Consider the following 14854-nt stretch of genomic DNA (forward strand, 5'->3'; position numbering starts at 1 on the left):
TATTTGAGGTGAATATAGTTATGGTATGTAATGACCGGAATACCGCCTAAAACTATTAATTAAAAGTGTCACCAGTATAACAATCGCTAAGAAAACAGAAGCAAGTGTCAACGCATGCGCAGAATACCACCGGCCTGAATCTGCTGGTGTATATCTGCGGCTCTGCAGACAGATACCATTGTGGAAGGGGATTGGCTATGGATGGATCATTTCCTGCCCTGTGATTGGATGAAACCAGCTGCTGGCGTCCATGCTCCGCTGGTGTCCTGTTTACCGCGCCAGGATTGGCCACTGGAGTCCCATCTCCTGCGCAGGGATTGGATGCTCCTGGCACAGAAGGGTTTAGGCTGAAAACAGGTGGGATTAAAAAACAAATAACGCGCCTGGGTAGCGTCAGGTGCTGTCATCACATTTTCCTTGGCGACGCAGCGGCAGCAGAAGCAGAAGCAGCAGCACAGCGTTCAAAGCCCCCCCAGTCCTTATCTTCTCCAAAGCGGACCATGGGGATCTTAACAGCGTCCTCGTGCAGAGATTTACACGGTATACAGGTCGTACGGAGCTTGGGAGCGCTGTGATTCAACGCTACAAGACGTTGGTTAATTTGTGGATTTCCATTGCCTGTATTTGACATTTTGCTTGCTTGCTTGAGACTGGAAGCAGGTGCACCAGAAGCACGAGGAAAGAAGGACGCCCGACAATTGCAAGCCAAAGAGGTACACAGATTTTATTCGTGCTTTATTTTGAGATTTAATTATTTTGAGAACCATGCAAATGCATGCATACATGCAGCGAGCGCGTGCATGGGTTGTGTTAAAAGCATGGGCATGGGCTTGAGTATGGGCTTTTTAGCACAGCCCACCTTAACAACTAGTCTACCATGCCAAGCAACCGAGGCTTACTAGATTGCAGCTTGTTAACAATTGCATTAGGATAACAAATGATTATTAAAAAATAAGGTTGTTGATCAACAGCAATAAGAGCAAATCACTCCGCATCAAGTTTTCAATCGTTCAATCATTATTATAGCTTTAAAACCGCTGAAGATCTTTTTTGCTGTGCAGAGGTCTAGTCTAGGTTGGCCACGCGGGCGGGCGTTCATCAGGATGGTACAGGCGCGCGCTGTTTACTGCGCTTGCACTGCAAGGGCGCATCTGCTGTTGCACTACAGATGTTCAAGGGCAAAACCAGCAAAACCAGAACACTTTGCACAATGAAGAGATTTGCTGCGATCCGGCGCTACTGCTGCACACTTGAGTTCTTAAAAACAATCTAAGAAATAAATAATAATAATCAAGCAGCTTCTAAAAACAATATGTGTATATATAAATATATAGTATTATAGCTATATATATATTTAAACCCACCCTCTCACCATCATTTATCATCAACAAACCTACCGTGTTCTAAATATTTAGTTTATCTTCATCTTTTTCTTTATCTACATCGAGATTTTAAGGTTTTGCACAAAGCAAACACAAACTGCACAATCCCGCAGTGAGAGTTGCGGCAATTGCAAACTTTGATCTGCACGCTAGAGCTGTCAATCGTGCGCGCGACTGCGTTCTGGATTAAAACGCAAAACGAAAAAAAAGAAAAAATCCAATGTGATTTGCATGCAAATGTGATGGCACCCCAGCAGATGTCTGGCTAGATGCGAGAACTTCGCAAGAAAGAGAAGAGAAAAGGCGCAGACAATGAACACGGGAAGGCGTGTTTAAGTGAAAGGGAAGGATGCATAATGAGTTATGGGGAGGGGGGGCAGCTTCTTGTATTGTCCTGTGGAGAGACGCCTCCCCTGCTTGCAGCTGTTGCGTCTGCAGAGCCAGCAGAAGTTGTGAGGATGGAGGATGGGCACGAGAAGCTGGCATTGTGAGCCATAGTTAATGACTGTGTATGGAAAACAGCTATATGAAAGCCTGTGTGAGAGAACTGATCCTATGAGAGATCATTCTGTTTGCCCTCAGGACCCAACGAGATTCCATAATTCCATTGTGTTGGTACCAAACTGGTAGCATTGTAGATTCTTGGATTTTACCAAATTGAAAACCTCTGGAATATAAATCAAGATGATGATGGATGATCATAAGCCATCAAACCAAACTGAGTGGCATAAAGTTATCCAAAAGCTGTGTGTAAGGCTGGTGGAGGAGAACATGATGCCAAGATGCATGAAAACTGTGATTAAAAAACAGGGTTAGTCCACCAAATATTGATTTCTGAACTCTTAAAACTTTATAAACATGAACTTGTTTTCTTTGCATTATTTGAGGTCTGAAAGCTCTGCATCTTTTTTTTGTTATTTCAGCCATTTCTCATTTCATGCAAATAAATGCTGTAAATGCCCAGCTGGCACACAACCGACCTTCAGCATTGAAATGTGTTTGAAATATGACTAAAGTTATGCCTTCAGTCATTGAACGTGGAATCAACGTTTAATGTTAAATGGTTGTGCAAACGTTGACATTTTAACGTTGAATCAACATAATGTCCTCAAACTTCTGCCTTTTTATCACATTTTATAACATTTTATCACCATATCATTTCTAAAAACAGTTGGATGGGGAAATGAAAAAGTGTTTTGCTTCTATTTGCAGTAATTTGCTTTTTAATGTAACGCCATGTTCATGTTCTAATATTTTTAGTGTTTTTGAGATCAGATGTTCAGTAATCAGATTGGTAGTGGTGATGGTGGGTAACTTTCATTATACTCTGTAGATTTACTGCAGTGATGTACGTTTATTGTTAAAACAACGTTGCCATATCAATGTTGATTCACTTTTTAAAAACAAAAACAAATTTAACGTTAATTCAACCATAACATCAATGTTAATTTAACGTTGAAATGCCAGCTGGAATGACTGTTTCTATTTGTAATTTGGGAGAAATGTTGTCTGTAGTTTATAGAATAAAACAACAATGTTCATTTTACTCAAACATAAACATATAAATAGCAAAATCAGAGAAACTGATTCAGAAACTGAAGTGATCACTTTATTTTTTTCCAGAGCTGTATGTATAAAGTCTGAGTGAGCTTTCTGTACCACTGGCATCAGATGAATGTAGAAACACTAAAGAATGACAGGTTAAATAAACAGAAGCAGTATTTTACTCCAGCATTTAATATAATATAAATCAACTTTACATTCATCATGTACAGTACATTAGGGGTGTGCCATATCATATCTTAGGGATTTAGTACTTTAATATAATGTGATTTATTTTTTTAATATAATGTTACAAGGAATATCTACATCCAGTACAATGAGGTGGACATGTGGTTAATAAATAAACATATGCAAGAATATGTAAATAAGTATATTTGGCTGTTTATATTGGTATTATATTTGATACATTTCTAGCTTTTGTATGTCGTGTGTTTCCTTTTCCCTTCCTTCTGTTTTTGTCCTGACTTGGCCTGTTTTATTGTCCTATCTCTATAGCCGAACCCTAGCCTTAGTGTGGTCCCCTTGTGTCTTGTTTGTAGCCCCGCCCCCTCGTTTCCTTGCCCAGGTGTTCCTTCTTTTTTGTGGTCAGTCTTTTCTCAGTTCTTTTGTTTCTTGTTCTCTAAGTTTTGTTATCTTTAGTCTTGTCCGTTTAATTAGCTTAATCTTGTCTATTTGTTTTGCATTTACTCGTTTTTTTTGTTTCTGTGTTTATTTGCTGTAGTTTTAATTAATTAAAGTTAAAACTCGCATTTATGTTCATCTCGTCTGCCTCAGTCCATGACAATAGTCTTACATTCTGGTTGTAAACTTACTAAAACAAGTTTTATTATTATTATTTTTTCATTTATTGCCTTTCTGCAACATTATGTAGATCACTATCATGATAAAGCAGTGGTGATTCAGATAGTCAACTTGCTATCAAAATAAAAAAAAGATCTGAAAAATAGTTCCCAAAGAAAAAAATCTAAAGGTATTTTTTTCTACCAAAAAATATAATTCATGCCATTAAAAAGGAATTAGTTAATGTACTGATACGGTAAAGTATTATCACTATTTGTAGCATAGTTGTTTGTTTTAAGTTGGAAAGAGCTTCTCAGAGCTTTGCAATGAGAAAAAGCCTTTTAAAGTTTAATGAATCTCCCTGTTTTTTATAGAACTGATCTCAGCCAAGAGCCATTAGGAACATTTATTGTTGAGTCTGTTAAGTGGTCAATAAACGCAACTCATCAAGAATTCAGACAATAGGAGAGCGTACACTGGAAAGTACAGAGGAGAATTAAACAGATTACATCTTTATTACGTCCTTTTCTGGTAATATTAACATCCATTTAGACCAAATCCTCAAACATTTAAACAGACAAAGCCTCAATGAAGGAAGATGAAAGTGAAATGTGGGTGAAGAAGCGAGATATCCTCGAAAAAAGGCAGAATTAAGGCAAGAAGTGAGTGTTTTGTAAATCTTTAAGTGAGGGATCGTGAAAAGAGGTAGAGTTTTATTTCCAATATGTTTCTCTCTTCTAGCATTGTGCCAATTTATAAAACACAAAATAATATCACATTTTTTTACAAGATAAAAAAAAAAGATTATAGCGATATTCACTGAATATGCTGTACTTTAGTTTTGTGGTAGATTTTTGTTTTTACATTTTATTATTCTATTGTTATTAATATTATTTTATACAAACTGATATATTTTTGGAAAAGTCTTTTCCGTTACAAAATATACAAATATTTATCTTTTTTTTTGTTTGTTTGTTTCTACTGCATGTATGAAACAGTTACATTTATACTAAAAAGTGTTCATGTTTATTTTGTTGCAGTATTAAGTTCTTAAAGTGTAGGAGTGTGTGATATGGCCCTAATATAATATCACAATATTTTAGGGTATTTTTTATTATTGCTCTTTAAAATAACTCTACATTTTTTATTTGTTAATATTTAATAGTATTTGCTTAGTGTTTGTTATTTTTGGTTTATTTTATGTGTGTAGATATTTTGTTTTTGACTCATCATTGTCATAGTTTACTTCAGAGGACTTTTAATATTATATTATTTATTTCTGTACAACAATATATACTTATATAATTTGAGGGTATTTTTTCAATAAATATATTCTTGGTGATATGAAAGAAAACATTGACTAATAAAACAAAAAATATAAAAATTGCTTAAATTTTAACTTACCAAGACGCTGATTTAGTATAAAATAATACCAGTGTTACAAAACACAAAATGTTGTTACAACAAAAGAATTACCACAGAACTAAAAGGCAGCATATTTAGTGCATTTCTTATAGATTCTTATATACCAGTAGAGATTAAATCTCTCACTTTTTCTGGTATTAAATAGCTACAGGAATGTGGGGATTGTATGTGTATAACTATTACATCTTTATTAAATATTTTTCTAGTAATATTAACATCCATTTAGACAAGATAGTCAAAACATTTAAACAGTCAGAGCCTTAGTGAAGGAAGATTAAAGTGAAATGTGGTGGAAAAAATCAAGATATTCTCCAAAAAAAGGCTAAATTTGGGCAAAAATTGTGAGTTTTGTAGATTTTCATTAGGTGAGTGAACTGGATAAGATAAAAGCACATCAACACAACAGTAAACAGTGTGTGTTTATATTCATCAGACTGATTCATACGGAAATACTAAATGCATTACAAAACCCAGCGAGGAGGGGAGGATTTCTTTTCTTTTTCCAGCCCCTCTTTCTAAAAACAGAGGGGGAAACGCGGGTGTTTTGTGTGAGTTGTGAAGATAAGGAGGGAATAGGGAGGGAATGAGGAGGGAACAGGCCGGGCAGCTGTTTCAGTAATAATCTGGTTAAAGAATCTGTAACTCTGACAGCAGGCGAGGGGGGGAGAGACTCAGTGGGGTCCGGGGGGTTCGAGACTCTGCTGTATTTACTGTAACTAAATTAAGATCCAAGAAAAAAGAGCTTTTATAAAAAGAGCTGAGGCTGCAGTACTATTGTTCTGCTGTGGAAATGATCCAGAATTTAAAATACAGGTTTAGAAAAATTAATATGCTCTCATCTTCTTATTCTTATTATTCCTAGCCTGGTGAAAAAAAAAAAAAAAAAAAAAAAAAAAAAAAAAAAAATATATATATATATATATATATATATATATATATATATATATATATATATATATATATATATATATACTTAAAACATATTGCAAAATGTCTAGGAATGCTGTAAATATACTAACAGATTGGTGTATTCACTAAAATATATTAAAAGTACATTAAAAGTATGCTTTCATCAAACGTTTAAAAAGTTAAATTTGATCATACTTTTTCAAAAGTGCATTATAGTGTATTTTAAATAAATAGACTGCTATGAAGTAAGCAAGTTTAATGTAATGTAATTCACTATAGTTTTTTTACTAGGGTATTATGGGAAGACTTTATAAACATATTTTTATTAATATTTTCATGCTATGACAAAACACCGAATTAAAATAAAAATAAAATAAAATATGATATGGCACACCCCTAACTGAGATATTAAAAAATACAAGAATTTTATCCGATTTGTAGCAGAAGTCAATGATCCAGAACTGGGAATTTTTCTTTTGCTAAAAACAGCGAGTTCAGGGTGTAATATCGGTCATGATATTCACAAATATTGGCGATATAATTGCGTACGATACTTTGTTAATACATAAATAAACATGACTAAATTTTTATGCTTAAGAATGAAAGTAAATTAACTGCTAAAAATGAATTAAATGAATTTAAACATTAGTTTAAAAAATGTTGTTATTATCATGAATTAATTGTTGATATATGTTTTTATTAGTGTCAATTAATAATTATTTGAAAGAAAATTACTTTAGAATTTCCAAATAGCTGTCTGTTTTGGACTCTAGTTCTCGCGCTAAAGACTGTATTTCCCAGAATGCACCAGTCTCTAACCTCCCGGACAAGCCTGATCACGTAACGCTTAGGCATTCTGGCTCACCTGATTGTTCCAATTGTCATTTCCTGTCTCTCTTTGTATAAATACCCCTCTGTTTCCATTCCCCTTTGCCGAGTATTATACCTATATCCTTAGCTCTCCTACCCTGCATTTCTTTTGTGTTTTGTTTTTTTTGCCACTGTGTTACAGACCTTGTTTTGTTTTTAGCTCTTTTGTTAGTAAAATAGCTAATAAACTAGATTCAATACCCAGCAAGGAGGAACTGAAACAGAGGGGTATTTATACTAACAAGCCCAGGTGTGAGCAATCAGAAGCTTGGAGAGTTTGAACACTCGTCGCGTCGTGGAAGATCTGGTGGAGGTGCACGCTGGGAGTTGGAGTCTTTAGTGTGTGAATTAGAGTTCAGAGCAATTGCTTAATTGTCTGTACAAATGTTTCAACAACTCAAATCCAACAATCAATGTGCAAAACATAAAAAAGACAAAAACATTTTGGATGGGAAAATGGAAAAATGTACTAAAAATAGCAAAGACAAATGAAGATTCAATCTCTTAAAAGACATATTTACATTTTAGAATGATAAAAAAAAATACAGAGTGTATTTTTGTGGTGTCAAGATGAATTTATGTGTGACTACATAAATGTTATTCACTTCCCATTTCCATTGACGGCCTAAGCTATTATTTTTAATGGCATGTTTCCCACTTTTTAAAAAACATTTTAACTTTTATACTTTAAGTAGTTTTTAAAACCAAGACCTTTACACTTTTACTTAAAGAGTAAAAAGCTTGAGTTGACACTTCTACAACTTCTACAGAAGTATTTTAAACCTTAGTATCTATACTTTTAGCTACAGAGTAATAAATGAGAATACCTTTCACTTTTCTTTTGATAGTGATATACAGTACGTTCCACTTCATTCCACCTCATTTTACTATTCAGTTTCTATCATCCACAGCCTGAGCTGATATAAAATCTCATAATGTTCAGTATTTAAAGCCTCCAGAGAGCCTAAAGAGAAACTTCTCAGATCTTCAGATGTGCTGCAGAAATCTTGGATCTTGGATAATATTGGAAAACCTCCTGTTTTGGATATTCAGGGTCCCTTTGGGTTTTGCCTGTTTAACGATTCTCTTCACACACTTAAAATCTCCCCCAACCTCCCAATCCACCTCCAACCATGTGTCCCTGCAGGCCTCCATATGATCCACAATCAATATCGTATTGTTAAATGTCAGCTCCAATAATCACCATCAAAAAGTGCATTATCTTTACCATTCAATCCAGTTTATAAATCACATGTAATTGATGAGTCTTAGATCAATGCTGAGAACTTTGGATATATCAGCTCTGAACAGACCTTCTTTAATCTTGGATAGAAATCCAGTAACATGAACTTCATGAACTTCTCACGCTGCTTTTCTCTGGAAAGTGTGAAGGAATTTGGATGTTCAGTGATTTTTCTTTTTTTAAAGATAATTAGAATCAGTTCTTACAGAAATTCTTACAATTTTCTACAGTTGTTTGCTTGAAAAGAAGCAGGTTTTAGTTCCAATATGTTTATCTCTACTAGGGATGTGCCACATCATACCACACACTTGAGATAATATCGATAAAAACAGTCTATTTTATTTGCTATTTACTGTATTCACTCTTAATAGTTTGCAGTTTGTATATATGCATGCATGTCACGTCTGGCGTCTGATAAACCAAAGAATACTCGGCTGGGAGAGAGTGAACTAAGGTGAGGCTAATTACAATGATTACTTCCTGGTAGGGCGTGTGCAGAGTCATGTGATCGGATGAGACGTTGTAGTCCAAGTGTGGTGCGACCTAGGTATTGTAGTTTGGTGACTGATGAGTGCAGGAAGAGCTGAGTGAGAGGGAACACTATACAGGAACACTATCAGTGAGGTGAATTGAGCTGTATCCTCTCGCCTGTCTCACTTGTTTTATAGTGTGGGTCTTTAATAGGTGCAGTAGACAATAGTTGGGTCTCTATGGTACAGTAGACAGTAGATATGAGTTATGTAAAATCACTGCAGATGGAATTGTTGGTCCCAAATGTTCTGAGTTGGTATATTTTTGGTATTGGTATATCTTATATTATAATATAATATAAGAGTTGAGAATAATATCTTCTTCTAATAAAAAAAAATCTATTTTCAGTGTTAGCGTAACAATTTAGGGAGTTAATCAAATAAAAATGAGAGTTAAAAAGGTGTTAAATGTTTAACCATTTCAACTGTAGGCTGTTTTGGTGTGTTTGTTCTCCGTTTTTATCAGTCAGTTCCTCTTTCAGGTCTGATAACACAGTAATTATATCAGACAGACACATGCCCTGATCTCTTTTACTCCAGAAGACATACGGCTGCTCAAAAATATAATCATTTAAAATGTAAAAGGAAGCAGGATTGTTAGATTTTCCTGGAACTGATCATGTTTTGATCAAAATTTTACCAAGCACCTGTTTTTTTTTTAACTTATTTTTGAATGTATAGACTTTAAATATATTCACACCTAAGATCTAATCTTTTCAAAAATAATAAGACTAGAGTGTTTATGAGTTAAAAGCATAAAAATATTGATGATTTGAGTTCATTACATGACTTATTAATTATTACTTTGATAAAATACATGGAGAAACTGCATCGGGCGGAGTTATTTTTATTTTTCTTGATAATCAATAATCACACCTCTAGGATACATGTAGATACTAAAAACCTGACACTCAGAGCAGATTATACCTTTCAGTATTTTAATCAGGACACACAAAGAAAACTACAATATATACAAACATTTAAAAATGTTTAGTGCAAAATAGCTACTTAGTACAAATGTGCAAGTAAAATAAAAACTATATAAAGTAGTGCGCACACCATACCTAGCTTTAGTTTGAGTAAAGCAGGTAGTTTCACACTTTTTCTGTGGACACTTTTGAGTCTTTATTTACTGATATTATTTGGTTTGAAACATCATATAAATATGTTTGAAGCTCTAAAGGTAAATAATATTGGTTGGGGAAGGAGATTTTATCACTTTTTTTAGGTGTTTTTCTCTCAATGGGTTTCTTGTAGATTTAACTTTACCACACTGGGATGTGCAGGTTTTCATTGGCTGTAAGCTTCATAATCATCAATAATAAAATAAATAAATGCTTAAAATAGATCACTCTGTGTGTAATACATCTATATAATACATGAGTTTCACATTTTGAACTGAAGCAGTATCATCACTGTAGACTTGTATTGGTTTAGTGCTCAATTTAGGGCCTCTAAATAAAACAAAATCTTAGAGTCACCAGATGAATTGAGCGTTTATTTGTCCACCGTGTTCATAAACCATATTTAATCTGACGTCTGAGTCAGACAGGACCATAAGATGGAAGTCCACACTTCCTGCAGGGGACAGCGCTGCGTCTCACTCTGAAATGCCAGATGTTTATAATGGCGCCAGCTGAATTTCATGGCTGTCATTTATGATTTAAGGCGGAAGGATGTAAAGGAGGATGGACTGGCCAGCAGACAGCCCTGGTCTGGTATCCAGAGGACTGAGATAATCAAGCTTGATTGGCGTAAATAACAATTAATTTGCTCTGAAACTGGAAGACGAGGACTCTTAACCCTTCGGATATTTATTGACCATCATTATAGACCAGGGGTGTCCAAACCAAGGTATTTTAGAAATAGAATGAAAGTTGGCTCGCTGTTAAGCAGGTTTTTATAATATGAGATTTAAAGTTTGAACGCTAGGTTTCAGAAACGGGCCAAAGAGTCTAAAAGCGGAGAGAGTGCGCATTTCTAGTGCAAAAAAAAAGGCCAAAGATTCTAAAAGCGGAGAGGGTGCGCGTTTTTAGCGCAGAAAAACGGGCCAAAGAGTCTAAAAGCAGAGAGAGTGCGCATGTCTAGCGCAGAAAAATGGGCCAAAGAGTCTAAAAGCAGAGAGAGTGCGCATGTCTAGCGCAGAAAAACGGGCCAAAGAGTCTAAAAGCAGAGAGAGTGCGCATGTCTAGCGCAGAAAAACAGGCCAAAGAGTCTAAAAGCGGAGAGAGTGCGCATTTCTAGCGCAGAAAAAGGGCAAATGAGTCTAAAAGTTGCCTTTATTAAGGAGTTTAATATTAAGAGACATCATGAAATGAAACATCAATTTGAAAAATCTTAGTTTACACAACACTGTCAAAGATAAAGATAGTAAGTCAAGTAAAATGGTGTGTAAATGAAAGTAATCAGGAAAATGTATTATTTAAAGTGGTATATTTCATTATTTGTTTTATTACAGAGTCTGTGGCCCGTGACTTCAAATATATTTCTCCTTCTGGCCCCCAACAAAAAAGTTTGGACACCCCTCTTATAGACTGTTCAGACCCATCCTTTAGGTGATCTCTCTGGGTTTAGATGATACGTAGTGCTGTGATGAGTTATGCCTTTTGGAGTTAAGCTTCTGAAAGCTCTTAAAAATTAAGTGCTGGAGAGGGTTCTCTGGAGGAGTGCCATAGAAGAACTGCTCCAGTATGAACCTTTTTGGTGCATGGATGTTTTCAATCTCATCCTCACTGATATTGGATAGAAATATAAAGATGCAAAATCAAAAGTCAAAGAGACAACATCCTTTTCTTTTTTTCTTCAATTAGGAAAGAAGCAATGTGTTTTAATTTTAGAATTAGACTTAATTTTTTATTAAATGCCAACCGACCCCACTTTTTCCCCCCAACATCAGTCAAAGCCTGCCTACAAAAACCCCAAAAACACACTTATTTTGTCTGATAAGGGCGTGTAAAACTTTTTTTTTGTATAAAAGTAATACAGTACATGCACGTGTTAAAGCCCCTATTTAAAATGTAAAGAAAATATACACAATATAAAGGCTGTTATTAACTGAACATCCAATATTTGCCACAGACAATAAGTACAGATCCCTCCTTCAGACAAAGTCTGCTGTCTAATCCTGCTGTGTACTGACCGAGGTTCTCAAACAGCAGACCGCAATGACATTTCTTCAACTGATCTAGTGGGCGGGGCTCTGGTGGGGGTTGACAGGTGACAAGATGCATCCAAAGTCAAAACCTGCCCACAAAAACACAAAACACACTGATTTAATCTGTGTTAATTATTGTGATGTCACAATAAGGGTGGAGAATCCAAAGTCAAAACCTGCCTACAAAACAGAGATGAAAGTCCAGTCAGGCCTAATATCACACTGATTTAGTCTGATAAGGGCTTGTAAAACATTTTTATAAAAGAAATACAGTACATGAACAAGTTAAAAATAATTTATTTTTTTAAATAAAAAAAACTAAGAAATCTACATAGTATAAAAACTATTTTTATTAAACTGTACATACAATATTACTTCAAACATTAAGCACCTTTGCACTTTTGGCATAAAAGCATATAACTCATTATTAGTAAGTTAACTTACATCTCAGTCATCTGCCATTGACTTGCCAAGAACAGTAGTTACAGATCCCTTCCTCAGAAGAAGTCTAATGCTGGCTAAAACGGTTCTCAACCAACAGACCCAAATGGAAATATTTCTTCAAATGTTTCTTGATCTAGTGGGCGGGGCTCTGGTGGGGGTTGACATAGGTGAGGAGTGGAGCCAGGGTGGTTCTATGCAGGTTTCCTGATTGTGATGTCACAATAAGGGAGGAGCTTTATCTAAATAGCTGATAGAAGCAAATGATTTGGACACCAAACTCTTTCGGCTAATTCACTCTATTTTTTAGGAAACCGATAGATTTTTTGCAGTTTGGAAAGTTTATAGGGGCAGTTGAGACCCAAGTGGAAATAAAAAATTATGCAAAATTATGACTGTTGAAGCTGAATAAACGAACAGCTCTTTAAAACAGAAACTATCTGTCCTGGAGTCTTAATCTCTAACCCACATCTGAAATTAAAGCTTAATAATAATTGCACTTTAAGATTTTTGTTAACATCACATGGCGTTATATTAATTTATGATCTCGGGATGATTTGATCCGTCTTATCTGAGGGTTTTGAGCCCCCGCTGTGTTAAATACTAAAATCAAGAGCTGAATCTGAGATTAACCTCAATATGAGTGAGTGTGACATATGATGCCATGTGAGAATAACTGGGTCTGTTGATGTGCTCTGAATAATATTTAGAATATTTTATTTTCAATCATAAACAGTTTGAGCGAAAGGATATTTAATAAAGCTTTAGACAAAAATAAAAAACAGCACGGGGTTGATCTGTAAGTAAGTAAGTAAGTAAAATGTATTTATATAGCACCATTCACAGACAAAACTCACAGTGCTTCACAAAATAATCCATAATACACAATCTAAAATAGACTAACACAACAAAACATATAATATAATAGACCATTATACAATACAAGACCGTGAACCTGATACATTATCCAAAAGCCTGCTTAAAAAGATAAGTCTTTAACCCCTTAACGCCTGTTGTTGCAAATATGCGACTAACCGTTTGACTCAATCAACCTGCCAAGATAGCGCCTGCATTCCCCCAATGCCTGTTAGTGCATATTCGCCACGGACCTAGGAACCTTTGACAATTTACAATTCAAATGAATCTAGAATTCAAATTAATGAAATGTTTCCTGTAATATTTGTGTATATTGTGTTGGTGACAGTAATTGGTGTTATTTATTATTGAATGCCTGCTGTTGGGTGCATAAATAAAACATAGATTTTTCACTGTTATATTACTCTGTTATTGTTATCTTAGTATGGACCATTATGTCTGCTGTAGCAAATTTGCAACATACCAAATTTACCCCAAATAGACCATATTGCCTGTTGTTGCAAATTTGCAACATACCAACATTTCTATTTATTTTTGTGCAAAAGTTAATAATTAAATTAATAATCTCAACAATATTTACTATCTACTTAAAGGTAAAACACACATGAAACATTTTTTCATATACAGCTACATTAATTCAGGCGTTAAGGGGTTAAACGTTTTTTAAAAGACTCCACTTAATCGGCAACTCTTAAAGAGTTTGGTAGTGTATTCCATAATTTCTGTTCCTCTGGCGTGAGTAAAGATGTCAAAAGTAAGGTTTTACTGTATTTCTGTTAGATTAATTATTATGTTTATTTTATTTTTTTAACACAAATTATAGGAGAGACACAGTTAATCTTAAGGCACAATTGCTATTTATTTGCATTTTTTTGTTTTTGTTTTTAAATAATGTATTTAGAAATACAATACATAATTAAAATTGTAAAAAAAAATAAAATAAATAAAAACATGCAGAAAAAAGGAAATCAGAACGTATTATTAAATTATTTACATGATTTGTTGACTTTTTCTGTCATATACTCAACAAATCCTCATTTTACCACAATTCCTCAAATAACTGTAGCCAGTAAAAGTAAAAGATGTTCCCAAAAAAACTATCATGACTAGGGTGTTATAAAAAATCAATATATTGAAGTATTGCAATATTATTTGTTGCAATACTGCAGTGATTTTTAAACACATTTTTTTTTTTTTTTTTTAATTATTAGTTTCGATGTAAAGAGTAAAGATTTGTGTTGTACTCTATGGTTAGATCCCACTGTTCTGACTGGATAACATTGGATTTCTTTTACTCTGTTTTTATAGTTTCCCTAAAATGTGATTTTAACAATTTTATATATTGCAAAATACAGCTCTGGAAAAAATTCAGAGAGCACTTCAGTTTCTGAATCAGTTTCTCTGATTTTGATATTTATAGGTATATATTTGAGTAAAATGAACATTGTTGTTTTATTCTATAAACTACAGACAACATTTCTCCCAAATTCCAAATAAAAATATTCTCATTTAAAGCATTTATTTACAGAAAATGAGAAATGACTGAAATAACAAAAAAGATACAGAGCTTTCAGACCTCAAATAATGCAAAGAAAACAAGTTCATATTCATAAAGTTTTAAGAGTTCAGAAATCAATATTTGGTGGAATAATCCTGGTTTTTATCATAGTTTTCATGCATC

At 34.3% G+C, this 14854-nt stretch overlaps 1 protein-coding gene across 1 annotated transcript in view; it reads left to right on the plus strand.

Moving 5' to 3' along the window:
* The first annotated feature begins 384 nt into the window (after positions 1 to 384).
* The window catches only part of lrrn1 (leucine rich repeat neuronal 1), a 28286-nt gene continuing 13816 nt past the window's right edge, over positions 385 to 14854 (plus strand). Inside the window, exon 1 of the mRNA XM_007239278.4 lies at positions 385 to 713. The gene's annotated coding sequence lies outside the window, so the exon portion shown is untranslated. The remainder of the gene's footprint in view (positions 714 to 14854) is intronic.

The sequence above is a fragment of the Astyanax mexicanus genome, chromosome 5 (assembly GCF_023375975.1).
Source record: "Astyanax mexicanus isolate ESR-SI-001 chromosome 5, AstMex3_surface, whole genome shotgun sequence".
Taxonomy (NCBI): domain Eukaryota; kingdom Metazoa; phylum Chordata; class Actinopteri; order Characiformes; family Acestrorhamphidae; genus Astyanax; species Astyanax mexicanus.